The sequence below is a fragment of the Rhinolophus sinicus genome, linkage group LG04 (genome assembly GCF_036562045.2).
Source record: "Rhinolophus sinicus isolate RSC01 linkage group LG04, ASM3656204v1, whole genome shotgun sequence".
Taxonomy (NCBI): Eukaryota; Metazoa; Chordata; class Mammalia; order Chiroptera; family Rhinolophidae; genus Rhinolophus; species Rhinolophus sinicus.
This window is the reverse complement of record NC_133754.1, coordinates 92,924,731-92,938,393: the sequence shown is the minus strand read 5'-3', so window position 1 is coordinate 92,938,393 and position 13,663 is coordinate 92,924,731. Positions and strand designations below refer to the sequence as shown.

Here is a 13,663-nt window from a genome sequence, read left to right as displayed (position 1 = left end):
AAGGTACAACAGGCATTCTGGAATCTGACGTCTCTAACTTCCTTTTTGTTTCTGAGGCACTGAAGCTTGCCTCCGATAAATCTAGCCCAATTTGATTTTTTTTTCTCTCCAACATTTCAAATGCAATGCAAGATAAACTCTTGTTTCCTCTCGCACATGAGTGACTCTGACAATAGCTAGTGGGAAAAGTAGATGACACTTAGCTCTCCACTTGGCAGCATGAGAGAACCATAGCTTTTTACTCTGCTGGTGACTAATTATTAATGGTCAACTGGAGAGGGTTAACAAATTTTAGTAATGTGGATTGTGTGTTTTCAATTATGATAGTCCCCACATGTGCTACATGCTTTGTAGGGATGGCATCATGTTGACAACCTATCACTATTTCTTAAAATTTAATGCACTTTACCTTTATAAACTGTGAGATGCTCTACAATGTGCTATAAAGCAGGCTTGACTTCAGAATTTGGTGACATAGAGTTGTAGGTGTACTGCTGTGGTAAGGAAAGGTAATCAGCAATTATTGGTCTGGTGAAGGATAAAAGACAGAAAGGAAAACAGTTCTCTTGGTTCTGGACACTCAAGACTTTCTGGATGAGCATTCTCACAGCGTGAGATGTTAGGCTTATGGCCTGATGGAGCTGCCCATTCTCTACTTACAGGGATGTTGTCTAAATACTGCAGAGGAACTTGTCTTAGGAGAAGAGTCCCCAGGAAGACCAGATGGGAGCATTTCAGGAAGAGGGAAGAAAACTACAGACTCTTGGGGTTAGGAATAGCGAGCTATTTGGAGAACTGGGACTTAGGCACCCCTAAGAGGAAAGAGGAAAAGAAATGATAATGAAAAGGGAGAAGGTGCCACATCTTAAAGGGTTCTACATGCCATGCTGGGACAAAACAAGGGATGGTGACCTAATTAGCTTTATATCTTAGAGAGAGCCTTCTGGAGGCAGCCTGGAGGATGGAGTGAGGAGTGAAGGGGAAAGAGACTTGAAAGCAAAGAGACCATTTGGGGAACTTCTGAAATAGTCCAGCCCATTGAGCACATCCATGGACAAGGGGAACTGGATTCCCAAAGCATGTCTGGGGCCAACGGGGTGAGTTATTGAGGAACTCACTAGATAGGAGAGCAGTGCAGTAAAAAAAAAAAAAAAAAAAAAAAAAAAAGACAGGATGATGCTCAGGTTCTAGTGAAGAAAGTTAGCGAAGCAGCGCAGGAGGGCCCAATAATGATCTTGTGATCACATCTGTGGTGCTCCCCAGGCTCCACTCCCCCAACAGCCCGTCCCCTTTTCTGCTTTGTTGTCACAGACTCAGTACCTAGCACATGACACTGCAACCATTTGTTGCAATGCTTGTCTCTACTATGAGTGTCTCAGGACAGAAGCCACATTTCATTCATCTTTGCATTCTCGATGCCCAGCACACAATGTCTTGTTATGTGACAACTGCCCGATCTTCAACTTTTAATCTACATGTGGTCATAAAAATGGAAAATGACAACCCAAACTTCAGAGAAACATGTTTCCTTCTCTATATGTTTATAAAGGTAGTCTAGAAAAAGTTCTTTCAGTCACAAAACCCCAAAGGTATAAATATGTGTCATATATGAATTGAGGTAGATAAAGAAAGTAGGCACCACTCCTAGTGTGATATGTTTCAGATGATAAAGCCCTCAAAGGAACATTAAGAAAGTTGCTGTGTTTCTTATTAATCTGGATCCTCCCACTCTTACCACTACCTATCCATTCCCCCTTCCACTGGCAGCATTTTCCACCTACTTTTCCATATTTATCTACCTTCCTACTTCCTATGCCCTGAATACTACCCCTCCCCAAATCCAATATATCCATTGTCATTCTAGACCACACCTCTTGCTTTCCTACCACAGGTCGTTATCCCACGCTGTTTCTTTTGCTTAGAATGTCTTCTCACCATCTTTCCTACTTGCCAATACTCTACAGTTTTTATTTTGTTTAATTACTTAGCAACATGAATACTATTGACTACACACAGCTCTAAACTTGCTTCAATTTCCTACTGGAAAGCAAAAATATATAAGAGTTCTGGCTCTTGAATTATTTTATAGCTGTGTTATAATGAACATATTACACAACCCCTCTAAATCTCGGTTTCCTCATCTGTAAAAAAGAAAAAAAGAAAAATTACCTCATATTTTACACATATTTGTACCTCTGGTGTATTGTGAGAAAAAGAAATTTTCTAGACTAACTTTTAAACATATAGAGGATGTAAGGCATATCCCTCATTCATATGCAATGCCTTTTCTTTTCATTTTCTTCACTTTTCCCTCTCCTTCCCCACATCCAATCAGACACTAAAATCTATAAATTCTACCTCCTAAATATCCCATACTTACTCGTCAAGAGTCCAGACCACACAAAATAGGCATGAACTGAATAAAAGAGATTTTAAAAGTAAGACAAGTCAAGGAAAAAAGTGGCTTTAGGTAGAAAGGTATTATTAACATCATTGACAATTAAGCCTTATTGAGTAAGAGACACAAATAATAACAGTACTTAAAACTATTAACATAATGGGTGATGAGATGTTGTTGAAATTCTTACTTCGATTAATGTATCAAACTTTCAAAATGTGACTAGTTTACATTACCTACTATTTGAAGACAGTGGGGGAAGGAGTGCTCACAGAGATGACTTTAGAGTTAGTAGTGTGCCTTATTTGTAACAGATTGGCAAATTATTTAAGAAGTATACTGGAATAACAAAGTAGGCATATTTTCACTTGGATTGACGAAAGTTATTATGTGGGTAAAACCAACACTGCTTTCAGTGATACGAGGTCTTGGGATCTGTGAATAAATACTTTGCCGTAATGAATCTCCCAGTGGAGGGCTCCCGTAGTGGCTATATGTCACCTAGTTAAGCTTCCATATGTGGTTGTATGACTTACACCTTTAAATGAAAAGAACACTACTAATGTACCATATATTAAACATAAGTTCCCTTAATGAATATTTACAAGCACCTGATAAAATCAAAATACCATCTTAGAGACGCTGAGGTAACTGTCAGCTCCCCAGTATTCCATCACCTCTCTATAATCCAGGTATCTATGCTTCTAATACTTGGCTTTTTTCCAAGATTCTCTTCATAGCACGAGTCAATCTATTGAATATCCTAAGGAATTTTTAAATAATTTTGACATTTTTGAATGATAGTTATTTTCAATAAGATGTTTTAATATAAATTAGAAGTGACATTAATAGAACTTGGTATAATATTTATAAAATATAAAAACATTTGTTATTTTCAATCAACCTGGATTATGTCTTCAAGTAACTTTAATTAAGATGGCAAGTACATAAATACATCACAAAAAAACTTAAAAGTGACTATCTTTATTTGGGATTAGAATCAAATCATTATTGAAATGTACATGAGTTAAAATATATGTTATAAAGTTTTTAAAAAGTGCTTTATGTGACCTGATGTATATTTTGCACCAGAAAATATCATTCTGTTTGATAATAGAGTAGATAGTACATAAAAACGAAAATGGATAAAATTACATTATATATTTTTAATATTATTTTCTTAAGTACTAGAAACACCTTAATGTGCTATATAAAAAAATGGCATTCTCATCTCTTTATATTCTGCTTATTATTAGTTTCCTATATTTTACCGATGGTTCATTATGAATATAAATTTAACAATATATGGCTTAGAATAAAACCAATTTAACGCTATATAATGGTCAAATCCTTACTATCAGGTGTCCCCTGAGTGATAAACCGACTGAGAAACTGGTCATGGGAGCTCTGACTTGATCTCCACTAACTGCTACGCATGGCTACTTCATACATACTCAGTGGCTCTAAAATTGATTCCTTTTTAAAGGAAAAATTTCAAAGCAACAATTATGTTGGCAGTTTTCAAAAGATATTAAAACAAATGTCATTCCTGGAACACATGCATAGGTTCGCCAGGGACTCCAGAGCCATTAGTTAAGCAGCACTTTACCATTGTGGAAATGTATTGCCCAGAACAAAATGAGAGCCCTGGAAAGCATCTGTTGTAGAAGAAAGGACAATTTAAAGTCAGGAATACGATTTCCTATAAGTGAAAGAATTAGATGAGAAGAAAAGTGAAATTACTTCACACAAATTAGAAGCTCCAATGAAGGTGTAAAGAAAAAGGAGGAGAAAAAAAGGAAGCAGGGATGGTGTGAAGAAGGACCGATGTTTGTGTCTTCCTTTGCACAGAAGCACTCGATTTTTGTTCTGATAAGCAGCAAGGAAAAGAAAGCAAACCCATGCCCAATCGAACTAAATAATTTCCCTATGAATAGGAAATATTTTGTGAAGAAGCAGAAATGTTAGTAATCAAAGGCATGAAAAAACAAAAGTGGCAGAATTTACCTTCTAGTCTCTCTTTCTGGACTCAATCTCCTGGTGGCTTCAAAAAAAATCACTACTAAATTCAAGGAAATTAAAAGTGATCTAAAACAGATATAATTTGTGTCATTTGATGAGTATATATCAAGGACATATGACTTCTCCCCAAATGGACAATGAAAGTCTGAACACTGATTTGCACGTCATTAAAAAACTAAATGCCATCTCATCTGAGAAGTGTGATTTTCCTGGAAATAGCATTCCCAGGTCATAGCATCTGTAAGAGTCTCAAAGACAAATCTGATTCACAAAATTCAAGAGCCACTGTTGTAGATAAAACAAGAAAACCTCAGTTAAAGATACAGATTTTTAATTTCTTTTAAACCATTAGTCCTTTTTCCCCCCATTTTATTCTTTTTATTCTCTGGGAAGGAATTATAATACAGACCATTCAACTTAGTATGTAAGAAAACTACCCCCCCAAAAGGAGGCCTTAAATACTGCAAACTAGTTCTATGGTTTAAAAAAGTATGTTCTATATTTCTATTCTCTCCAACGTAGCTACCCACTACCATAAATACTTAGGTTCTATGGATAGGCAGATTACCAAGAAGGAGGTAAACAAGGGAGAAATACCTGGAAAGGAATCTTATCAACCTCAAAATTATGCCTAGAAAGGAGCTCAGGGCCTCTGGATCTAAGCCACTAACTGCTATGCATAACTACTTCATACAAGCCAGCGACCAGTGTCTCATCCACTCTATGAAAAACCTCGCAAGGGAGACTAAGGCTTGTTTTGTGTTTGGGGATGGCCTTGAACAGGAAAAAGGATGTCTATATATCCATATACCTATCTAGAAATATAGATACACACACACACACACACACACACACACACACGTCTTCCACTTTTTCAATGTTACACCACTTTACTTTAAGAAAGACCTACATTAGTACCTGTTTTTGCTAACCGAAAGAAATCCAAAGAGTTTTTTCACTTTTATGAAAAAAGACAAAGTGAAAATGGCACTCCGCATTTGTTTTGCAGTGATCCCTCAGATAGACAGCAGCACCCCAAGTGGTGAGGGTGTCCCGGCCAAGCTCCTTCCCTGGGTACCACACTCAGCATGTCAGCATCAAGCCGCCATAACTTTGAATTGTGTCTGTTAGCACCGGTGCTTTATCTTGATTTATGCTATGCATCCGTTAGCAAGATGTATCCTAAGGTATCTGAAAAGCTTAAGAGAACTCAAAAGGGTATTACGCTTCACGTAAAACTAGATATAATTAAGGGTTTTGATCAAAATGAAGACATTGCTTGTGTATTGAATTTAGGGTCTAGGAACGCTAAAAAAATTTTCAACCACAGTTTGAAAATATTAAATGGAAATTTTTAGAAATAAACAATTCATAAGTTTCAAATTTCACACGGTTCTGAGTAGCGTGATGAAATCTCGTGCCATCCGGCTCTGTCCCACCCGGGACGTGAATCCTCCTTTGTCCAGCTTCTCCACGCTGTGTAGGCTCCCTGTCCTTTAGTCACTTCACAGCCAGCTGGGTTATCAGATCTCAGTGCTTGTGTTCAAGTCACCCTTATTTTACTTAATAATGGCCCCAAAACACAATTGTGATGCTGGCGATTTAAACATGCCAAAGAAAAGCTGTCAAGTGCTTCCTTTAAGTGAAAAGGTGAACATTCTCAACTTAAAGAAAAAATATATATATCATATGCTGAGGTTGCTAAGATCGATGGTAAGAAGGACTTTTCCATCTGTAAAATTGTGAAGGATAAAGAAATCCGTGCTAGTTTGCTGAGAGAGACTATATTCACATGACTTTTATTACACTATATTGTTATAATAGTTCTATTTTATTATTAATTAGTGTTGTTAATCTCTTGCTGTGCCTAATTTACAAATTAAACTTTATCATAGGTATGCATGTATAGGAAAAAACACATATATAGGATTTGTAACTATTCGCGGTTTTAGGCATCCACGGTGGGGGAGGGTCTTTGGAAAGTATTCCCTGCAGATACGGGGGGACAACTTTAATTGCTTCTTCACTTTACACCATTTTAGCTGGTGAAACGTTTCATAGGCATACTCTACTTTTGGATACCATACAGTGAATATACAAAGTTCTCTGGAATTCAAAAGCCAGCAGCATCTGAACACTACACTACAAAGGCATTTGATGATGGTCCAATGAACAGAATCCCCCAGGTGCAGCTTTACTGCCCGAAGAGATACTGGAATTCACAATAAAGTCTCTTCCCTTGAAAAGAGAGAAATGGGTCATAAAAAAGTCCTCAAAGATCTTGAATAGTAAAGTGATGAAAGGGCAAGAGGGAAAAATGCCATGAAGAGAAGAGAGATTATAAAGTAATTATAAGAAACTTACCCAAGAAACAGACAAAGCACATGGAAAGCATATTTTAACTATGAAAAAGCAAAAAGATATACAGCTTAAAATTTGTTAATATAATTTGAAATCTCATCAGCCTATAAATGGTATTTTGGACTGTAAGGAGAAAGGGTTGCCGAATGGATCATGGAGAAGGCAGGAGTGACAACTAGTCAGCTGAGGAGCGTCCCTAGGGCATTAGGGGACGACAGTTGTTATTCCATCCTGCCTCAAAGATTAAGTGTTTTTCCTCTTGGTTTCCTAAGTATGGAATTAATTAAGAAATACCATATATGTAGAGTGTAAGGATAATAAACGGTTCACTGTGCTAGAACTAGCAACATAACATTCTCTGCTATGTTACCTGTAAAACCTCCATGAAGCCCAATGCTGTTCACACTGAGCTGGAGAGGATGGATGAAGGTCACAGCAAAGGTTAAAGAATGATGTACTTAGTAAATCCATAATTATACACATGACTTCAGAGGCAGAAGAGTCTTTTCTATCAATGCATATAGAAAAATGAAGTCAACACTTAAAAGTTGATGCAATTCAAAAACAGATCAGCGGTTGCTAGTGGGGAGGGTCCGGCAGTGGGGAGCAACTGTAAATGGTTACAGGGAACTTTCTGTGGTGAAAGTGTCCTAACACTGGATTGTGGTTGCTGCACAACTCTATACATTTATTAAAGTCATTAAATAGTACACTTACAACGGGTAGATTTTATGGTATGTAAATTATATCTTAACAAAGCTATATAGTTTGTTTTTTTTATTTTAAAGCTGACATGTTAAAAAATGCAGCAACATTCCCTTTCTATAAATTGATTATATTTCTGGGTGATGAGTTATATTAAGAATGTTCTTTTTCCATGGTTGGGAATGGCGATCACGATAATTTTTAAAAAGATATTCAGGTGCTTTTTTAAATTACTTGAAATGGATTAATTTCATAACTAACAACCAAAATGGCAAGAAAGGGTTAGAAGAAATTGAAGCAAGACATTTCAGTTCCTTTCTCAACATTTACTACTCTTTTGGTAATCCACTCAAGCTTTAATATTGATAGATCACCAGAATTTGATGATTTCAGAAGTATTCTTAAACTCCAGTGGGTAAAGTAGATAAAACATAGCAAAGAATGACGAGCTTTCTTAATAAATAAATAAATAAATAAATAAATAAATAAATAAATAAATAAAGGCAAGTGAATTTTCTTTATTTAAATCATTTTCAAAACACCACATACACTCACATATGGCACTATGGTTAAGAATGTCGGTCAGCTTTGACCATATACACTTGGGTGGGCCAATTACTTTTCCCTGGCTTTTGCATCTATAAATGAAGATAACAATAGTATCTATGGTATATATAAACTGTTGAAACTGTAAGTGGGAAATCTTGAGTTAGTAACTGGCATATGGTAAGCATTCAAGAAATGCTAGCTGCTGTTCCACTCTTATTGATGTTATTATCCCTGGGTTGGGTCCAATATACAAGATGATATTATTCTCTTTTCTACAAAGCCTCACATCCTGGGACCAGGGACCACTCCAGTCCTTTGCCTTCCTGAAAAGACATTTACTCAGCAATGTTCATGCCAACTGTTTACAGCAGTTGTAACAGAAAACATCTTCCAACTTTTGATTGAATACACAATGTGTTATTATTCATCTGCTGGCACAGAGCTGGTGCTACATCCCAGAACTGATATACTTTCCTCAACTGGTATTAAACCAAATTATAAAGCAAACAGGAAAAAGGAAAAGTCAGATGAAAAGAATCCATTCACAATGGGATCATTTATAGTCCGTTCCTTCCAGATGAGAGAAGCATCAGAGATAGAGATATGCAGTAATTTAAATGCACAAGGTCATCATTTTTCCCTTCAAAGAAAGTAATTTTAACACCTTAAAAACAGCATTATGACTGTTGCCGACCCTCAAAATATATCAACATTTCCTTTAGGTCTTCCCTCATTCTCTTGTGTCCACAAATGTATGTACACAGGGGTCAAAATCTCCAAAATCAAGTTTCCATAAATTTTAATAATCTTGTAGAGTCTTGTAAGTAACTTTCCTGTCACTTTGACTGATGCACGAAAATGAATGGTGATTTTACAGATCTAATTGGTAGCACACCTCCTTGGGAAAGTATAGGCTAGTAAACTGAGGGCATTTAGTATTTTCAAGGCTTTTAAAATATACCACACGCTTTGAGCACAGGAACTAATTAAAATGTAAAGTCGTTTACTAGCACCTTAGTACCCAAAAGTAGGCTTTTAGTATTATTCAGATTCTGAATGTGCTAGAAGTCTATTAATTAAACTGTGAAGTAGAACACGCCTTTTAGTTGTTTAAAATAAAAGGTACTGTTGCGTAAGAGTATTTTGACAGTCACATTTCCAAATAATGCAAGGACATCCTCAAATAAGATGAACTGTATCAATCATCTCCTACTTATACGAACATACAAATATGAAATGCAAGTTTCTCTAACAGGGAGTCCAGGGAGTCCTGAAAGGACTTTGATTACTCTTCTGATTCCATTGTGAGGAATTCTTTCAAGTCTTCCAACTATCCAACATCTGGCACAGAGCCCATGTTCAATAGACGTCTACTGAACTAACAAAGCAACAAGAACATACACATTCTCAACCTTAAAGGCACTTAAAATAAAACATTAAAGTGTGACCATCTCAACAGAATCCATGTGAAACTCTTGATCTAATTTGTCCAAATCAAAGACAGCTCTGTGAATAGTCTGTGTTTCTATGACCGCTATCAACAATGCTATTCTGAGATCCTCTCTTTTCCTAGAAGGTTCATAACTGTTGCCAACTGCAACAGGAGTTTAATATATGGTCATATTTTTAAATACATGGTGGCTAAGTCTACCAATGTGACATGAAATGTAGATAAAGGAGAAAAGGAATTTTTGCTTTGGAAGAAAATGATGATGTTATTAAGAAGCAAAATGGCCAACATATCTGTACAATTCTTTTCATGGCACACCAATCCCAGAACAGACCTGAGAAATATGTAATTTTATTTTTCCTAGGGCCATTGCATCAACCAATAACAGAAATGAACCTTCTATTGCTTCTCCATATAGAGACCCCACTTATTTCTAAAGCTTATTACTTTTTCCCCTAATTTGGAGCTATAACCCTAGAGATAGAGTTGAGTTTCTCATTCTTAAAAGTCCCTGTTGATGGGGTCACTGGGCATTGCATGGCTATTTGCAAGGCCACATCTGCCTAAGTGTGGTGCAGTTACCACCAGCTACCAGCTGAATTAAGTAGATGACACCTCCTCAATCTCTTAGTCTCTCAGTCTACATTATATGAAAACCACCCCAATTGCGATTACTAGGTGATTACTTCACACCAGTTTACCCAATCCATCATTGTTCTCAACAGCTGAGTCTGTGATACATAGGACTCTTGGCCACTAAATCTCTAGGCATGCTGGCTGGGAATTATTTTCACAATTTACCCCTCCATTTCCTGCACATATTACAAGTTTCCCTGTGTTCTCTGGACATCCTCCATGTTCTGAATTTTCTCCTACATTGGGAATCTGCCTGACACAGTTGGAGATCTCAAATCAACTTACAGAAGAGTTTTAATGACTTCCAATCAACCCCATGGAAGCTATCCAGAAGAACCATGAGGGAAATATGAAATCTGTGCAGCCTATTGAGAGGAGCATACAGATAACTTCTAACAGCATGCATACGGACTTTGTGGCCACCATGTGCCTTAAATCTCTTCTTAGGATCAGTGTTTCCACAGTAATCATTCAGCCTTCCCTGATTCTCTTAATTTTCATTTATTCTCCATCCAGGAAGTCATCCATCCTCCACACCCAGGCAGCCCGTTAAGGCTAGACTGCTGTAGGTCACATTTTATACTAATGGACTGGCTGCTTTCCAGAACATTATTAATGGCAATCATATCTTGCCATCTGACATTAACATTGACATTGAGAGGATGCAAATGAAATGGCTCAATAAGCTAAAATTAGTGTTAATTCTATCCACCAAGTAGCAGTCAGGGTTGACCATCTTTAGGTCTTTGGTTCCATTCCTTTCCTGTCACTTTGACTGATGCAAGAAAATGAATGGTGATTTTATAGATCTGATTGGTATGAGAGTCTGCATTCCTACAATCTCTCTGGTGGCATTACTGCTGCCATCCTCAGAGCACTCTGGGCAGCGAGATTTTTAAGAACATGGGTGAAGCACGGACCTGAGCATACAACAGGACTTCTTACAACTTGTTTCTGTTGTATAACTAGTTACCAGTTCCCAAACTGTTACTCTGAAAACGCATCACATATAAAATATCTACTCTTTTATTTTTTTAAAGATAATGCTTACCTTGAGTTATATTTTCCCTAGAAGATTTTTAAAAAATAAAATATTGATTTTCTCTTACTACCTGCCAAGGTAAGTTTAGTTTATGGTCTTCCAAGTAGACAAAAAGAGAGACTAGAAAGATCTCTCGTAAGGGCACTCCTAACCCTATAATTCTGTGATTCTACTTATTGGAATCTGAGCCACAAATTAAAATCAAGAAATAACATTTAATAAATGAGGGTAGTCAAGAATATTGACGTCAATAAAGAATTGTCTTCTTTCTCCAGGATGTTTTGGTCTTACACAAGTGCACAAGTTGTTATAACAGAAAGCAGAAGTGATTAGGCCCAGAAAGAGAAAGACCTTGTGTTTTTCCCTCAGGGAGAGACTCCTAAAGGATCACGCTAATTAGGCGCCTATTGACATAAAAAGCCTAAGTTATCTGGTATTTATGGAACAATACTAGACTTATTTCATCAGACAGGTTTTGAAATATGTCTTATTTTTTTTCGGAGAGGGTCCTAGACAGAGTGGATGAATTCTGAGATGCTTTTAACCTCCACTAACTAATTACATTGAACAACATCTCAAGAGTCGCTACTCCACATAATGTTTGCTTCTCAATCTGACTTTAGAACACTATTACTCTCAGTAAGTCAAAACACACAAGAGGAGCTTGCAGATGTGTTACTAGAAACAAAAGCACACTGGACAACTTGCCTGCTGAGGATCTTATACTGGGCAATAAAAATAAGAGCTACAGAGGGGATGGCTTAATAATTTCAAGACATTTCCCACATGAACATATATAGTATTTTATGAAATTGCAAGCAAGAAACCAAATTGGATTAGCGTGGCGTCCAAATTTTTAAAGAAAAAAGCAAAGGAAATAAGCCAAAATATTCACAACCACCATCTTGTCAATGAGATTGTAAGTATTTTCTCATTTGCTTCAAAATTCTTTATAATGATCATATATTAATCTGACAATGGAAATGCCAATTAAAACATAAATCTCCCATCTGTCTTTTTCTTTCTATGGCATGCTGTTTACAACATAGCTCAGATTTAAAATTGGATTTTTTGTGTTTCATTTAATTTCTGAGACTGCCTCTTTAATTTAGTTTCAAGGATTTAAACTAATCAGAAAAATCTGCTGCAACATATTGTACTCTAGCACCACAAACACTCTGGACACTGTAGGTTTGTGTCTCAGCAATAATTAGGACAGATGCTATTCATGCAAATCTCTTATTGGCCCATCACCAATTTTTAAATCCATAAAACACATTGATTAGTTCTCTTTATTCACTGGATGGCCGAGGCAATGTCAGGAAGATTTAGAGTAATTCTCCTGACTCAGACAGGGAACATTTCTAACAGACCATCTATTGCTTCCCCACAGGATCAAAGTGCTTTCAATAGAAAAAATTGCTCTAAAACTGGATGCATTTTTAAAAAATTATCCTAGAGTCATTAATGAAGCAGGAGCCTGAGTTACAAAACAAGCACCGTGATGAGCCCTTTACAATCTGGTTCCACTGCACAGAGTACCACCAGGGGCACCAATCAGCTCCCAAATGGCCATGACCTGTAAGGACTTTGCAGAACACTGGAGTCACTGTGCTCATGCCACAGGTGTAGCCCATGGCAAAGTGGTCAACGGTCCAGTCATTTAGTCTTTCAATCATTTGTTGAATAATTTACCCCCACAGGCCCTAGACGACAACAGGTCACCTTCCCTGCCTCATCCTATGAATTCTGATGGGGGAGATAGGCATGCCGATAGTCAACAGGCCAGCATAATCGAGAACTGTGGGCCTACCTACAAAAGACAGTGAACGGAGCCCAGCAGAGGCAGCTGTCAGTTCTACATGAGGCATTCAGGAAATGTGTCATGGATGAGGCCATCCTCAAGCTGAATCTTGAGAAATGAGAAGGTTCTGGCTTTGCAGAGCTGTGGGGATGATTCCATGAGTTTGTCTCATGGATTGTTTCATTAAATTCTCATGACAACTTATAAAGCAGGTATTACTAGTATTCTCATTATACAGATGAGAAAACTGAGGTGTATCCAAGAACTAACTCTTCCCAATGAAAGAACAGATTCCACTGTGTTGAGGGTAGAGGACTGGCTTGAACTTAAGACTATTAGTCTTGACACTATGTGTTTGAAACCAGTCTATAAAAACGAATGTTTTTCCTCTATATTATGTTATGCATATATCTATACTTAAATTACAGCATACCTAAGCAAATATACTTATTACAAGTAAATTCAATATACAGGATTTTTAAACTTCAATGATCAGTTCAGTGGGGAGCTAATAATTTTCTAGGTCTGAACGAGAAACTTGATCCATCTAGATTTTCCAGATTGAAATCTGAATGCAGCCCCAGCTGACTTTAAAGTCAAGTTCTTTCCATCACTCCAATATGTTCCCTCAGGGCAGAAGAGACACACAGGCCAAATCAGGGCTCTTAATCTTTGCAAGTCGCCACTAGGAGACAA

The 13,663-nt window shown here is 37.1% G+C and overlaps 1 protein-coding gene across 3 annotated transcripts in view; it reads right to left on the bottom strand.

The window, feature by feature from the left end:
- DCLK1 (doublecortin like kinase 1) overlaps positions 1–13,663 on the bottom strand; it is a 321,043-nt gene that overhangs the window by 283,230 nt on the left and 24,150 nt on the right. The gene's annotated exons all lie outside the window — the stretch shown is intronic.